Below are 13,825 nucleotides of genomic sequence, written 5' to 3' on the forward strand. Positions count from 1 at the left end.
CCCCCCCCCCCGCCCCCCTCCACGGGCCCCCTCCACGGCCCCCCTCCACGGCCCCCCTCCACAGCCTCCAAAGAAAGGCTTGCTCAGAATCCCCTCCCCCCTTTCTGGACCCCATCTAGAGCGCTCCCTGCTGGGCCACCTCCCCTTGGGGTCCTGCAGCCGCAGCCTCCTTCCTGAGCTCTGGTCGGGAACACACCCGGTCTGTGTATCTGTCCCCACTCCCCCCACCCCGCCCCGTAGGCATCACATCACATCTTGGTCATGCCTCATCTTTGTGGAATAAGCAAATAAAAGAACATACCATCCTGTGCTCTGGGATCTGCCGGCTGTTCGTTGTGGTCGGAACTCAATCAAAGCCTCTGTGCGTCCAGCCAGGAAGAAATGCCCTCCACCCATGAGATGTAGCCATAAAGGGAGGCGGCCACATTAACAAGTGACAAAAGAAAGGCAGCCCCAGAGGACCGCGGGTGTTGCATGTTAGATCCCCAGAAATAAGACCAAGAGGACTTGGGCGTGCAGGGAATTTACTGGGGAATGTTCTCCGGATGCTTGCAGAGAAGGGAGGAGGCAGGGCTGGACCGGGGAGTCACATCAAAGTCCTCAGGGAGTCTGCAGAGCTGTCCCCTCTCATAACGTCCTAGGGTGTGGGCTGTCCCTGGGAGAGGACCGGGACACCTCTCGTGGAGTGGGCATCTGCCAAGAGGGTGGGCCCGGCTCGGGCTGTCCGTCCTCAGCAGCCCCAGTGGGTGGGGGAGGGAGAGCGTTGGTCACGCATAGAGTCTGGGGCCCACCCTACCATCGGGCACCGCAGCGGGTGCTCAGAAATCACAGAGGAGGTGCACATAGGCCCTGCTGGGGTGCTCCTGGAAGGCTTCCTGGAGGGGAGAGGCTTTCAATCAGGACTTAAAATCATGAGAACAAGTCAGATGGCAAACGGGAGCATTTCCGGTCAGGGCAGGGCTGGAGGCGAGTGCCCCTTCCTCTGTGTGCCGGTTACCCTGCGGGCCAGGAGGGAGTCCCTCCATTACCGCTGGGAAGGCCTCACGCATTTAATTTTCTAATTGAATATTTATTCTAGATAGTTCTTGGGTTTTTTCTTTTTTCTTTTTTTTTTTTTTTTTTTTTTTTTTGCTGATACAAATGTAACAGACTTGCATTACAGAAAAAATGGGAAGGCGTGGGAAATCCCTAGCTGCCTGTGGACCCTATTAATATCTTGGTGCGGGATTTTCTTCCAGCCCCCGGAGCCAGCTCCATCCCTGCTGGGTCCTCAGCACCCTTCCCTCCCCGGGGGGCATCTCTCACAAGCAGGAGCTGACTGGCTCATTCACACGCAACACCAAATGGAGCAGAAATTCAGACATCAGCAAGCACAGCCCTACCGGTGAGGTGCTCTGGCACGAGAGACACTAGTATAAGATAGAGGACCAACACAGCCAGTTCAAATCCCAACTCCGCCTTTGCTAGCTCCGAGGTCTTGGCCAGATCGCGTGGCTTTCCTGAGCCTCAGTTTTCCCATCTGCAAAATGGGGGGTCGCTATTACGGTTGTGAGGATTAGGTCCGATGATACACGTGTGGTGGGCCCAGGTCAACTCTCAAGGAACATGAGCTTTAAAAATCGAACCAAGCAAAAGAATGAAAAGAAGCAAGCACTCAGACAACAGCATGAGCCACCTGGGGGGAGAGGCCACCGTACTGCCCAAATGCAGCGCATTAGGGTCAGGGGCTGCCCCGGGCTCCTACTGTGACCCCATATGCTGCCTCCTATGGCTCCTCCTTGGAAAGTGGGGAGCCAACTGCCCCATTTCCTAGGCTCTAAGCCAGAACTGAATGTAAGATGCACCACTGCTTCATGTACCCCTGGGAAAGAAAAGAAAGCTATCAAACTCCAATACGGCTCGAAGACGGGGTCGACTGCAAAATGCATGCTGATCTCAGAGACATGAAAACGTGTGTCTGCGGAGGTGGGAGACGTGCGTCTTAGCGGGGTTAAAATACAGGGTCCGCCCAGCATTCCTCGGCTGGCACCTTCTCAGGACGCCCAGGGGAAACCGACAGTCCCCAGGCGGCCCCTGCCGCAGCTCCTGCCCCGTCCCCTCCTCTCTTCCTTCTCCCCAGGGCTCTAAGTGGTGTCCCAGAGGAAGGCACAAAGGACCAGGCTGTGGTCTTTCTCATTCCGGGGGCCCCCACAGGGCACCTCAGATGCCCCCTTTCTGCCCTCAAGCCTCTCATCCAAGTCAGAGCTTCTGCTTGTGGGGGGAGCAGCGGCTCCCCGTATCTGGCCGGGTCCTGGCTCCGCTCTGCGGCCCCCCGAGGTAGGAAATGCCAAGTTCCCATAACAGCTCTCACCTTGGATTTGCCAGGATGGTCCAAATTTCTGGTTCTTCTTTAAAAAGGGGATGGGGATGGGTGGCTTAGTTGGTTGAGCGTCCAACTCTTTCTTATATAATTTTTTAAATGTTTAATTTTCAGAGAGAGAGAGGCAGTGCAAGGAGAGGAGGGGCAGAGAGAGGGAGACACAGAATCTGAAGCAGGCTCCAGGCTCTGAGCTGTCAGCACAGAGCCCAAAGTGGGGCTCGAACCCATGAACTGTGAGGTCATGACTGAGTGAACTCAGGCACTTAACCCACTGAGCCACCCAGATGTCCTGAGTCTCCAACTCTTAATTTCGGCTCAGGTCATGATCCTGGGCATGTACGCTCACTCCTTGTGCATTGGCTCTGCACCAAACTTGGAGCTTGCCTGAGATTCTCTCTCTCCCTTTGCCCCTCTCCCCATCTCATGCTCTCTGTCTCTCTCAAAATAAAATAAAAATAAGAGAAAATAAAATAAAATAAAAATAAGAGAAAATAAAATAAAATAAAAATAAGAAAAAGTAAAATAGGGGCGCCTGGGTGGCTCAGTCAGTTGAACATCCGACTTCAGCTCAGGTCATCATCTCATAGTCTGTGAATTTGAGCCCTTTGTTGGGCTCTGTCCTGACAGCTCAGAGCCTGGAGCCTGCTTTGGATTCTGTGTGTGTCTCTTTCTGCCCCTCCCTTGCTTGTGCTCACTCGCACTCTCTCTCTCTCTCTCTCAAAAATTAACATTAAAAATGTTTTCAATAATAAAATAAAAAATAAAAAGGGATGGCTAAATGTATAACCCCAGGCAAATTATATTTATAAGACTTTTCCAGATAAATGTCACATATGATTTTTAAAGCCTTCAGTTGTCCGAACAAGAATATCGATTTGGAGTCATGAAAATATGATGCCCTTGCTCACCGACCTCCATATGCCACCTCCGTCCTCCTCTGGGCGGCTCCTGCCTCGTGCGTAAGAGCTCCAAACCAGCCCCCCGTCAATGAGCATTTAGTGAGCACCAAATACATACATGGTCATTCCTTAGCTACTTACTCCTGTCTCCTGGAGCAGGGAAGGATGATCTAGCCCTGTTGCTACGGACTCAACTGTGTGCCTCTCAAATGCGTATGTGGACGCCATAACCCCCAAGGTGTTTGGACACAGGGCCTTGGTGTTTGGAGGTGAGGTCGGGTCCTTATCGGAGGAGACACAGAGGCTGCCCTCCTAGTGCTGTGTGAACACTCAGCAAGACGGCAGGGAAGTCAGCTCTCGCCAGAACCCAACCGCCGCACCTTGATCTCAGACTCCCAGCCTCCGGAACTATGAGAACATGAATTTCTGCCTCTTAAACCCCCCCAGGCTTCGGGACGCTGTTAAGGCAGCCTGAGCTGACAAAGACACCTGCAGAAGGAAAGGCTGCCACCACCCCCGTCCCCAGCGGCAGCCTCATCTTTCCCGCGCAGCAAGGGGACAGCCGCAGCTCCCCGGGCCGCCCTCCTCAGCAGATGCTGGCAGACAGGTGCCCGAGGGCTCTGGGCCCTCCTGGGCTTCCTGTTCTCAGCTGCCCTGGTGCAGGGGAAAGAGGAGGGAGCCAGGAGCACGGGGGAGGGTGCGGTGTGGCGGTCCGCAGGCCTCCGGCCACCCCTGACCCACATCTGTCTCCAGCCCCCATGGCCCTGCCTCGGCTCCGAAGGGCAATGGTCTACTGGAAACTCTTCCACATTCGTCCACCCTGGTGGTCAGCTCCCCCTGACATCCAGCCTGCTCTGAGGGGCTCTGTCTCCACAGCAGACCTTCCCAACGAGATGTCTGGAGTGAATCACGGTGTATGGGGTTATCAGGGCAAGAGGACCGTGGAGCGGTCCTTTCCAGCCTCCAGGGCCTCCGCCACTTACCCTTTGGGCTTTGCATATGTTACCATTGCCTGTTTGTGCCCTCATTTGAAAATTAGCTAGCTGTCTGCATGCGGAATGTAGTTAGACCCCAGATAGCTGGCCCAAGTCTGCCCCTGGCGGTCCACGGACTCACACCACCCCTGCACTGGGGCAGGGGTAGCGGGAGGGGAGGCAAGAAAAGAAAACTCCTTGAAAATTCCACCATTCAAGGCTGACCCCCTAAACTGACCTTTTGCCAGGGGAAGAATCTTGGAGGCTTACAGTTGCCCTTGGTCACCAGCCTGGTGGGATTACCCGGGACCCTGGAGGCAAGTTGGCTGGTCTGGGAGGGGAGAAAGGATGGGTCTGTCCTCTCTCTAGATTGAGTCCTTTCATCAGCAAAATGTGGGGGTACAGGGCCCCCCGAGGTGAGGCCTGAGGAACTCGGCACAGAATAAACTCAAGCAACCTGGCTCACGGGGCGCTGCCTCCCCAGAAGGTTTGGCATTTGAAGGAGTCAAATTGTCTAATTAAAATTTAACAATCCCTTATCAGGCTCGATGGCGGGTGAGACACTGCTGTCTTAAACACATCATTTTCCCTCTTTTCTGAAACTTGAAGCATTTCAATGAAAAAGGCGGGGTGAGGGGGGTGCCTGGCATTTGCATTTCAAAAGCAGCTTGCCTAAGCGCCTGAAACTGGAGGGGAACTAGGAGTGAGTGGGTAAGGGGTCCTCCTCCCCCCAAGCGGTTCCAGCCACCCCCTGCTCCACGCAAGAGGGTCCAGGCCAAGACTTGGGAGTGGGCACGTCCCCTGGCTCTCCGGCAGCTCCTTCTGCTCCAAAGGGAAATCAGAAGGGTCTTTACCAAATGGCCTCGCTTACTGGGCCCAGGAGGGTCCCCTCAGCAGGGAGCAGAGGAACCAAGGCCGTGGGTTCCCAGAACCCTAGGCCCGGTGGCCCCAAGGAGAGCCATCCGGCCCTGGCCTTCGGGGGCCAGGCATGAGGAGGGAAGGCCAGCAAAGCGACGGGGTGTCACCTCCAGGCAGGCCCAGATCTGAAGGGAGAGCTGCCAGCTGTCCAGAGTCATTCTTGAGGGAAGAAACACCCACTGCTTTTCGCCCAGTGGTGGGGGCCGGGCACTCTCCCCTCCAGGTCCCAGGCAAGGCCCTGTGCCTACAAATGCCTAGGGCTCAGGCCTGGGGTGGGGTATCCAGTCCCGCCTGGACTCCCTCCACCGCTCAGAGCCTCGGGGCAGCTCTGAGGTTTGGACAAAGTGACCTGGGTTATCCAGGAGGGAGGGCAGGCCACACACTGACCCCACCCACTCGGTGTCCCCTCCAGATCTGGTTACCATCCCTGGTCTCGGGATTCTGCAGAGACAGCGAGGGACAAAGCAGGGGACCACGCAGCCGCTGGGCAGCAGGGCTTAGACCTGGTCATCGTGGAGGAAACCGCCCAAACCTCCTTAGACAGTGTGCGACTGCTTGGAGGAACCTCCTCCATCTTGCTCTCTGGCTGTGCCTGGAGCCGCCTCACGGTGCCAGCGGGGGAGGGGACAGTCCTAAGAACCGTCAGTGTCCCAGGCACCTGCCCAAAGCCTCCCCTCTGCTCCCTGCAGCTAAGCCTGGCCCGGCAGCCTCCCACCTCACAGCAAAGAGAAGCTGGCCTCAGGGGCTCACTCCACTTGCTGTCACCAAGCCCCCACTCCTGGGATTCAGGGTCCCTGCCCCCTAACCAGGCCCAGTCCTTCCACAGAGGCTCAAGGCCCAGAGCCCCACTGGCCTCCTCCTCCTCCTGCTCGGAGCCATCCTCTAGCACACAACGCTCACTGTGCTCCTTGGTGGCACTCATCAGGGAATAATCAAGTCACGTGTCTAATGATCTGTTTAGGGTCTGTTCTCGCCAGGCTGTGAGCCCCACCAGCGCAAGGGTCACACTCATCTTGTCCCCTCATGGCCATCTCGCTTCCCAGCTGGGTGGCAGCCACGCCGGGCGCTCGGTGAATGAGACGCAGCCGTGGGAGCTGGTGCCTCACGCAGGTGTGAAGGGGCCAGTGTTTTCCAGGCCCTGGGGGCCCTGGTTTCCTTCTCGAGGGGTATCAGTAGCCTCCCTTGAGCTCTCTCTCTGGCCCGTTGGGTCTGGGTCATGATGGCAGCTGGCGTTGGCTCCCCCAAGGGTGCCATCCCTGGGGCACACGGGGTTGCAAGCCATTGAAAGAAGAAGAGAATGCACGTGCGTCGAGGCGAGTGTAGGTGTGTGCGGAGGTGGGGAAATACGTGAATTCTGTGGGAAGGGATGCACAGAGCTGGTTTGGGGGATGACTTCTGGGCTCCCAGAAGGCCCAGGGGTGGGGCAGGGGTTCACAGTGTCCGGATCAGCACCCCCCGTGGGAGCCAGGTCCCAGCAGGCCAAGATGGCGGGACCCATCTCTCACACAGCACCCACCAGCGGCCAGCCAACATCCCTGGGTGCCGCTGAGACCCGGGGCTCGCCTAAGGCCTCCCGGGGGGTCCCGGGGAGAGGCTGGGACACGGCTCCTCAGCTGTGGGAAGGGCCCCTGCGTGGGCACCTCGTCCAGAAGCAGAAACCACTCTGAGTTCTTCTTCTCAAGGTGGCCAGGCGCCCCGGGTCTGCCCACGGGCCCCAGGAGCGTGGAGGCCCCCGAGAGGCTGGGACAGAGGAGGACGAGAGGGCTTTGAGGCCTCTCCCAGGCTCACTCAGGGCCCCCCGGGGCCCCGAGGTCTGCGGCAGGGGGAGGCAGGCCGGGGCGTGGAGGGACCCAGCGAAGGCAGGCAGGCATCCGCCTGACAGTCCCATCCCTGCGCCTTGTGAAGGCTCCGTAAAATGTCTCCTCACAAACTGTCAAAGTGTCACAAATTAATTAACTGTTAGCTGGGAGTGACTCAGTGTAGGGAGGGGCGGGGAGAGAATGCTCCGGTAACACTAAGCGGGGAGGTGGCGCGGCTGTTCTCTGCGTGCGTGCGTGTCCTGCTTTTTGATTAAAAGCCCTCGCAGCCGCACGCCGTGCCAGGGCCGGGGCGGATCATTGGGGCCGCGCACGTGCCGCGCACAAAATTGGCAAGTGGGAAGCGGAGCAGAGGGCGTGGGGCCCGGGGTCCCCTCCCCGAGGGAGGGAGCACAGTGGGGAGAAGGAAGCCTCTAGAAATGGTTCAGATCTAAATTCAGAAGGGAGCCCACAGCCTGGCACTGTGTCTTTCCCTCCCTTCTTTCTCCCTTCCTCCCTTTGCAGTCACCGCCCCCCCCGGATGACAAGAACTGGGGAGTTGAGCTTGCTCTTGAGGGTCCCAGAGCCCAGGGAGCAGGTACACGCTTAGCCAGACTCACCAGCAGGAGCCCGAGAGGAGGGAGGGCAGGTCTCAGACCGATCTCCTTGACCTTTACTTTAATTTCAGGAAAGAATTGAGAAAACACGCTCTTGAAAGCCAAGAGGGAGACAAATCCTGGCCCTTATTGCACTGGAAGAAGGAAAAACAGTCCTCGCTATTTGGCAGAAAATTGCTTTGCTTTATGAAAAGATACCCCTGTTCATGAAAACAAAGAGTGGGTGAATCCACACAGCAGGTGACATTGGCCATTGCGCTGCTGGGAGCCGGGGAAGCCCCTCTCCCCACTTGCCCCACCCCCATCCCCCCGCAGCAGGCTGGTCCTGGGGACCGTGGGGACATTGCTTTTCCACAAAGGAGAAAGGAGCCCTTTCTCAGATGGGGGGTGGGAGATGGGGGGTGGGGAACAAATACCTCCTTTGTGTCTGAACCTCAAAGGCAAATTGAAGGGGTGCAATCAGCCAAATCCAGTGCGTGGAAAATATAATAGAAGAAACTCAAAAGGCGCATCCGCCAAGTATAACGTGGGGAACTTAGCATGCATCCTGATTCAAAGAAACCAACTGTTAAAGATCCTTGACATTCACGACCCAACTGAAAATCTGAAGAGCAGACCTGGACACGATTCAGGAGTCACCGCTAACAATTCTGTGGCGCCAGCATTCCGGCTCGTTTGGGTACAGCCCTTAACCTGTGGGGACACACGCAGAACTGTTCACCCGAGAAAGCATGTGATGTCTGGGATCGATCTGAACAGAACCTTAGGTTGTGGGCGAATCAGAACCAGCCGTGTGTTGGCCGTGGCTGGAGCTGGGTGACACGCCAGCCTTGGTGGGTCCCCTTCCCAGAGGACAGAAGGGAGGGACAAACGGAACAGTTACCAAGCTCTTTCTCTGTGTTCATCACTGTGCATGTATCATTTCACTTCCTCTGTGCAACAGCCTGTGAGACACAGTATTGTTTCCGTGTTTCGGATGAAGAGACTGGCCCAGAGAGGGTGCGTCACTGACCCAAGTTCACCCGCGTGGGTTATGAGCACAGATCCATCGGCCTTCAGAACCCAGCCTCCTCCTTTTAGGAGGAGCGGAGTCTGGGGGGTACGCGGCCCTGAGAGGGGGAGGGGAAGGGTCTTCAACATCGGGTCCCAGATGCCCCCACGGGATGGGGGCCTTCAACCTGGCTGCAGACAGGGCTGCTTCAAGGGCATGTCCAGGGTCGCACCCCCGGCCGGCTGTCGGGTCTCAGACTGGTGTTTGCCAGGCCCCACGTGATCCGCTCACAGCCTTCCATACCGCGAAGTGGAGGCCCAGGCCACACGCGAGTGTCCTCAGAGCCGAGTGCCCTCTGTCAATGACGTTTTCCAGCCCGCCCTCCTCCCGCTCCTCGCGTGGGTCTCCTCTCATTCCGTGGGGTGCAGAGCCGCCAACAGGGACCGCATCTTGCCCTGCCTGGACTCCCAGCTCTCACACGCTGGAAGGGCTCCAGGGGCAGAGCCACAGGAAGGAGCAGAGAGGGGCCGTCCCTGCCACGGGGACAGGCTGGGCTCCCGGACAGAGCCCCGAACCTCCTCTCCCACAGGACGGAAGTAGGCGGGAAGGGCAGCCACAGGGTGGGCACTGCCTACCCTTCCCCATCCATCCCTGTCCCCACATTGGCGGCTTTTCCAAGCAGCAATGACCAGACTATAAAGAGGAATAGGTTCCTTCAATCCCGGGAATTAAAGAAGAGGGGCCAATGCAGCTTGCTGTTTTTTTGTTTTTGATCAAAAAGGCAGAAATATCTGGCTTTCAGTCTCCTCCCTCCCCAGCACTTGCTAGCCATGTGGCCTTGACAATGTGATCACTCTGCACTTGGTCTTCTCAGCTGCAGAACGGAGGCAGTGACTGCCCCCTCACTGGAGAGGTTGGGAAATTAATTTAGAAAATATAAATGAAGGGGCCAGTAGTGATAGATGCTTAATGAAAGATGGCTAATATCATTAAGACTGCAGCCTTGGGCGGGGCGCCTGGGGGGCTCAGTCGGGTAAGCGTCCGATTTCCGCTCAAGTCATGATCTCAGGTCTCGTGGGTTCAAGCCCTGCGTCGGGCTCTGTGCTGACAGCTCAGCGCCTGGAGCCTGCTTCATATTCTCTCAGTCTCTCTCTGCCCTTCCCCCACTCTCTCTGTCTTTCTCTCTCTCACTCTCAAAAGTAAACATTAAAAAAAAAAAAAAAAAAAAGACTACAGCATTAGGATTCAGCTGCAGCTGCCAGAGAGGCAGGGCTGAGTTGCGTGAGGGTCCAGGTGACGAGGGGCCCCAATTTCTCTGTGGCCCCCAATGCCCTGAATAATTCAGAGAGGCTCCAGCCATACCCAACACGAAGTTCCCCCCGCCACCAGCCCTGAGCTACAATGTCGGGGGTGCCTGGCAGGCAACTTTGGGTGAAGTCTTCTCAGTACACGCCCTGTGGATTTATAGCAACCTTGCCTTTCCCTCGGAACCTCTGAGAAAGAGAAGGCCTCCTTGGCCTGTAGCTTCTGGTAGATTCTAAGGCTACAGCAGCTAGCAGATGCCTCCATTCTGGCGGCGGGGGGGGGGGGGGGGGCGCAGTCAGGCCTACCATAGGGCCTGGCAGACCAGAGGGCACCCGTGCCCACCAGACCACCTCATCTCACCGTGCAAGAGTCTGACGTGCGGAAGGATAATCTAGTTCCCCCGATGAGTCACCTCTCTGATCCTCAGTGTAATCGCGAATGATAATTTAATCACGAGATCATGAGGGCCTGTGTAGCTGATTTCAGCCAGTGGTTGAAGAACCAAATAGAAAGATATGCTTCCAAGCATCTTGCAGGCTCTGGGGTCCCACAAAAACGTCAGCGTGGTCCTACTGGGCAGCAGAGACCTTCCGCTGGCCCCCTGTGAACGGATCACACCACGGGCTCATGAGAAAGCCGTGGCGGTCGGCACTGCTGTGTGGTTATGCACAGGGGCTCTTCGGTTCTTACTTTGCTCAGTGTCTGCCCCGTATCTCTGATGTGCCCGTGAGGCCTGGTGGGAAGAAGGCGTCTTAGTCCCGAGTACGTCCTCAGCATATACCGGGAAGCCCACCAGCCCGATGGGTGTTAATGGGCGTCTGTGGTGCGGGCAGGCACCAGGGACAGCAGTGCCACCGTGAACGGCTCTCAGCAGGGTGCCACTACCTTCCTGCTGGGGCGATTTTGAAGGTTAAGTGAGATACCCCAAGCGTGCCTTCCGGCCCAGAGGATGCCCTCCGTTGTTCCTATTCTCTTGCTGGCCAGCCTGGAAAAACGTAGAGAATTGAATTTTACTCCTGGAAGGAACCTGAAGTCGAATCTATTTCACAGAATAAGAAACGAAGACACAGAACAGTGAAAAGACCCACCCAGGTTCACAGAGCCCATTCGCCAGTTCGCCAAGGTCGCCAGGACCGGCAGGGTCCCTAGACAGACCCCCTGCAGTAAGCGGCTCTCCGTCCGGTGCCTGGAAAGGGCAAAGGCACTGCCAGCTTCCCTCAGCATCCGCAGCCGCATCTTCAAAGATACGAAGTCAGCGTGAGGAGGAGAGCAATTCTGGGCGCCCCGTGGGTGTCTCCCCTGAGTCTAACCCGAAGCCGCCCCACCTGTGTCCCCACTTCCCTCCCATCCCTGTCCTCCGCGGAGACGTACGTGTGCAACCTCCGCTCAGCCCTTCTCTTTCAGGCCCTTCCTTCTAGGGGCTGCCTCCCCAGCCCGACACCTGCTGTCCTGTGGGCGCCAGGGAGGCAGAGCGCACCGCAGGTCACCTACGAGCTCACCGACGGCGCACGACGTGCAGGGAGCAGCCAAGCACCACGCGTTTTCTTCATGGGCTGCTGCTTCCTGAATCAATGCGTCGGGGAGGCTTCCTGTCCAGGAATGTGGGGAAAGGCCTGAGCCTCTTTCTCTGAGGCTCGGCACCTGACCGGGCCGTGACGGGGACGGCAGCAGAGGCCAGTGATCCTGACTCAGGACTGCTCCACCCGTGCCAGAGACAGGGGGGCCCTCGGCCAGAGGGCTGAAGGATGAGCCCAGGCACTGCTCATGCCAGGCGGTCTCTGGATAACTGACCCAGGCCCCTACCTGTGGGTGAGGACAGAGAGGGGTGGGAGGGAGGTGGCTGTTGGGAACAAAGGAAATACCTCTGGCTCAAGTTGCCACCCCGACTTGCAATCCCGAGAATTTCTGAGGCAGAACATCAACACTTCAGTCTTACCTTAGGACTCCTGGGACACAGATGAGCTAAGTTTTCTGAGCCCGTCATGGCAAACAACATAATGGCGCTAATCAAACTTCCTGTGCGCCCACCCGATTTGATAAGTCAGCCTTTTGATGCACTAAGTGAAGATGAATTAGCAGTAATGAGGCTGTGACAGCTCCCTGAAGCTCAGGCTGACGGGAGCTTTGATGACTGAGGTGGGGGGGGGGGTGCCTCTTCTTCTCAAGGATCAGCTCCAGCAACCAGTTTCCTGCAAATAACCCACCGATGCCGAGGCACCTGGGCATCTCATCCCCCACCCCCCCAGCACATCGTGTGCTCTCACACACAGTCACCATCCAAGGACAAGCCGGGTGTGTCTGAGAAACCAAGTTCACTACCCTCCTACACAAGGAGCCCCACGCCAGCGCTCCAAACCAGTTAACAGCTCAGAGTGGGTCAGAACATGCCATCAATCCATTTTGTTGCATGGAAAAACTGGAGGCTGGCAATGAATGGCCGGCGGGTACAAATCCTTATCTGCAAGGCTGCCTGCTTTTTCTCGAGAGCCCCCTCCGGCCAGGCCCCCGAGACTCAGCACCAGTTAGCTAATCCCTCTCATACCAGAAGTTGCAAACTGGCAGCTTATGGGCCACATTTAGCATGGAGATGGGTTTCGTGGGGCTCATGGAGACAGTATTATCGCAAAATGGTAGCTTACTGCCAGCATTTAAAATTTGGAGATTTTAAAATAGGTCACTAGCTTCTCTTAAGAATCTTGAGATTTTGGAAACACTGGGTTAGCATTCTTGAGGTGGTAATGGGCTGCGGTCAAGTGGAGGCAGCGCCCTTCAGAGGGGCCCGCACTGATGGAAGAAGGCAGAGGATGGCTCAGCTCACGGGGAAGGGGCAGTGTCTGCACTCCAAGAACAGACGTTGCACCTCCACCCGGCATGTCCCACCCCCGGGCACCCCTGGCGCCCCAGCATGGACAGGGCAAAGCCCCAAGCCTTCGGCACAGGTCCCTTCCTCCTGTCACTACGTCCAGCCCCAGACTGCCGGGCACAGTGCCCTCAAGTTTGCCCCGGTCCCCACCAGTCCTTATAGCCCTACAGTCAGCTGGTTTCGGTCCACTTATATTTACCTGCCAAGCCTCTGAATATATTTACATTTTATTTTTTAAATTTTTTTTCTAATGTTTTATTTATTTTTAAGAGAGAGAGAGAGACAGCGTGAGCAGGGGCGGGTCAGAGAGAGAGGGAGACACAAAACCCAAGCAGGCTCCAGGCTCTGAGCTGTCAGCACAGAGCCCAACACGGGGTTCAACCACACGAACGTGAGATCGTGACCTGAGCTGAAGCCGTGCATATTTACGTCTGAGTCCGTGTTTTACAACTGTTCCCAGGGTAGCAAGGCTGTTAATATACTGCTGAGCCACAAAGGCTGTGTCTCATGTCTTCTTACTTGGTCCTCACCATCCAGGCTGGTGGTGGCAGGAAGGCACTGTCAAGGTTGGGGAGGCGTCTGGAAACACAGGTAGCTTGGGAGCAAAGCGGAGTTCTTTCCTAACCCTCCCCAGCCCTGCCTGGAGACTTCAGCCCTCTCTCTGGAGGCCTCTGTCCTACTGTTTCTGAAGCACAGCCTCCCTTGGGTCCTTTCTGCCCACTGATGTTCAAAGTGACACAGTGAACACAGATAGCTCTCCCCAAAGTGTGCCTGTGCTCCAGCCTTTCTGTGACTGATCCCCTAATTATATTTGCGGCCCAGGAAGTGCTAATCTCTTCAGCAACCGGAGTGCACACCATAGGTTGAGACAAAACATCCCATCTTCCTGGCATGAGATAAAGCGAGGTCTGGAAACTTTTGCACACACCGGCTTGGTAGGCAGGGCTGCTGGGGACCTGGGAGAGGTGCCCTGCGGGTCGTGGCTGCCTTCCTTACTCTGCGAGATGCTGGGCTCCCTGTGGCAAGACCAGCTCCAGACCCTCTTTATCTATGATTCTAACAAATACTCCAGCATCTACTTGGTGGGGGGGAGGCTCAAGGAT

The 13,825-nt window shown here is 56.7% G+C and overlaps 1 protein-coding gene across 3 annotated transcripts in view; it reads right to left on the reverse strand.

The window, feature by feature from the left end:
• DRD2 (dopamine receptor D2) overlaps window positions 1-13,825 on the reverse strand; it is a 61,286-nt gene that overhangs the window by 15,907 nt on the left and 31,554 nt on the right. The window contains exon 1 of one of the 3 annotated variants that reach the window (XM_029956983.1): window positions 302-475. The exons of the other annotated variants lie outside the window; for them this stretch is intronic. The gene's annotated coding sequence lies outside the window, so the exon portion shown is untranslated. Of the gene's footprint in view, window positions 1-301; window positions 476-13,825 lie in introns of those variants that run through there. 3 annotated transcript variants of the gene reach the window in all.

The sequence above is a fragment of the Suricata suricatta genome, chromosome 11 (assembly GCF_006229205.1).
Source record: "Suricata suricatta isolate VVHF042 chromosome 11, meerkat_22Aug2017_6uvM2_HiC, whole genome shotgun sequence".
In the NCBI taxonomy this organism is placed as follows: domain Eukaryota; kingdom Metazoa; phylum Chordata; class Mammalia; order Carnivora; family Herpestidae; genus Suricata; species Suricata suricatta.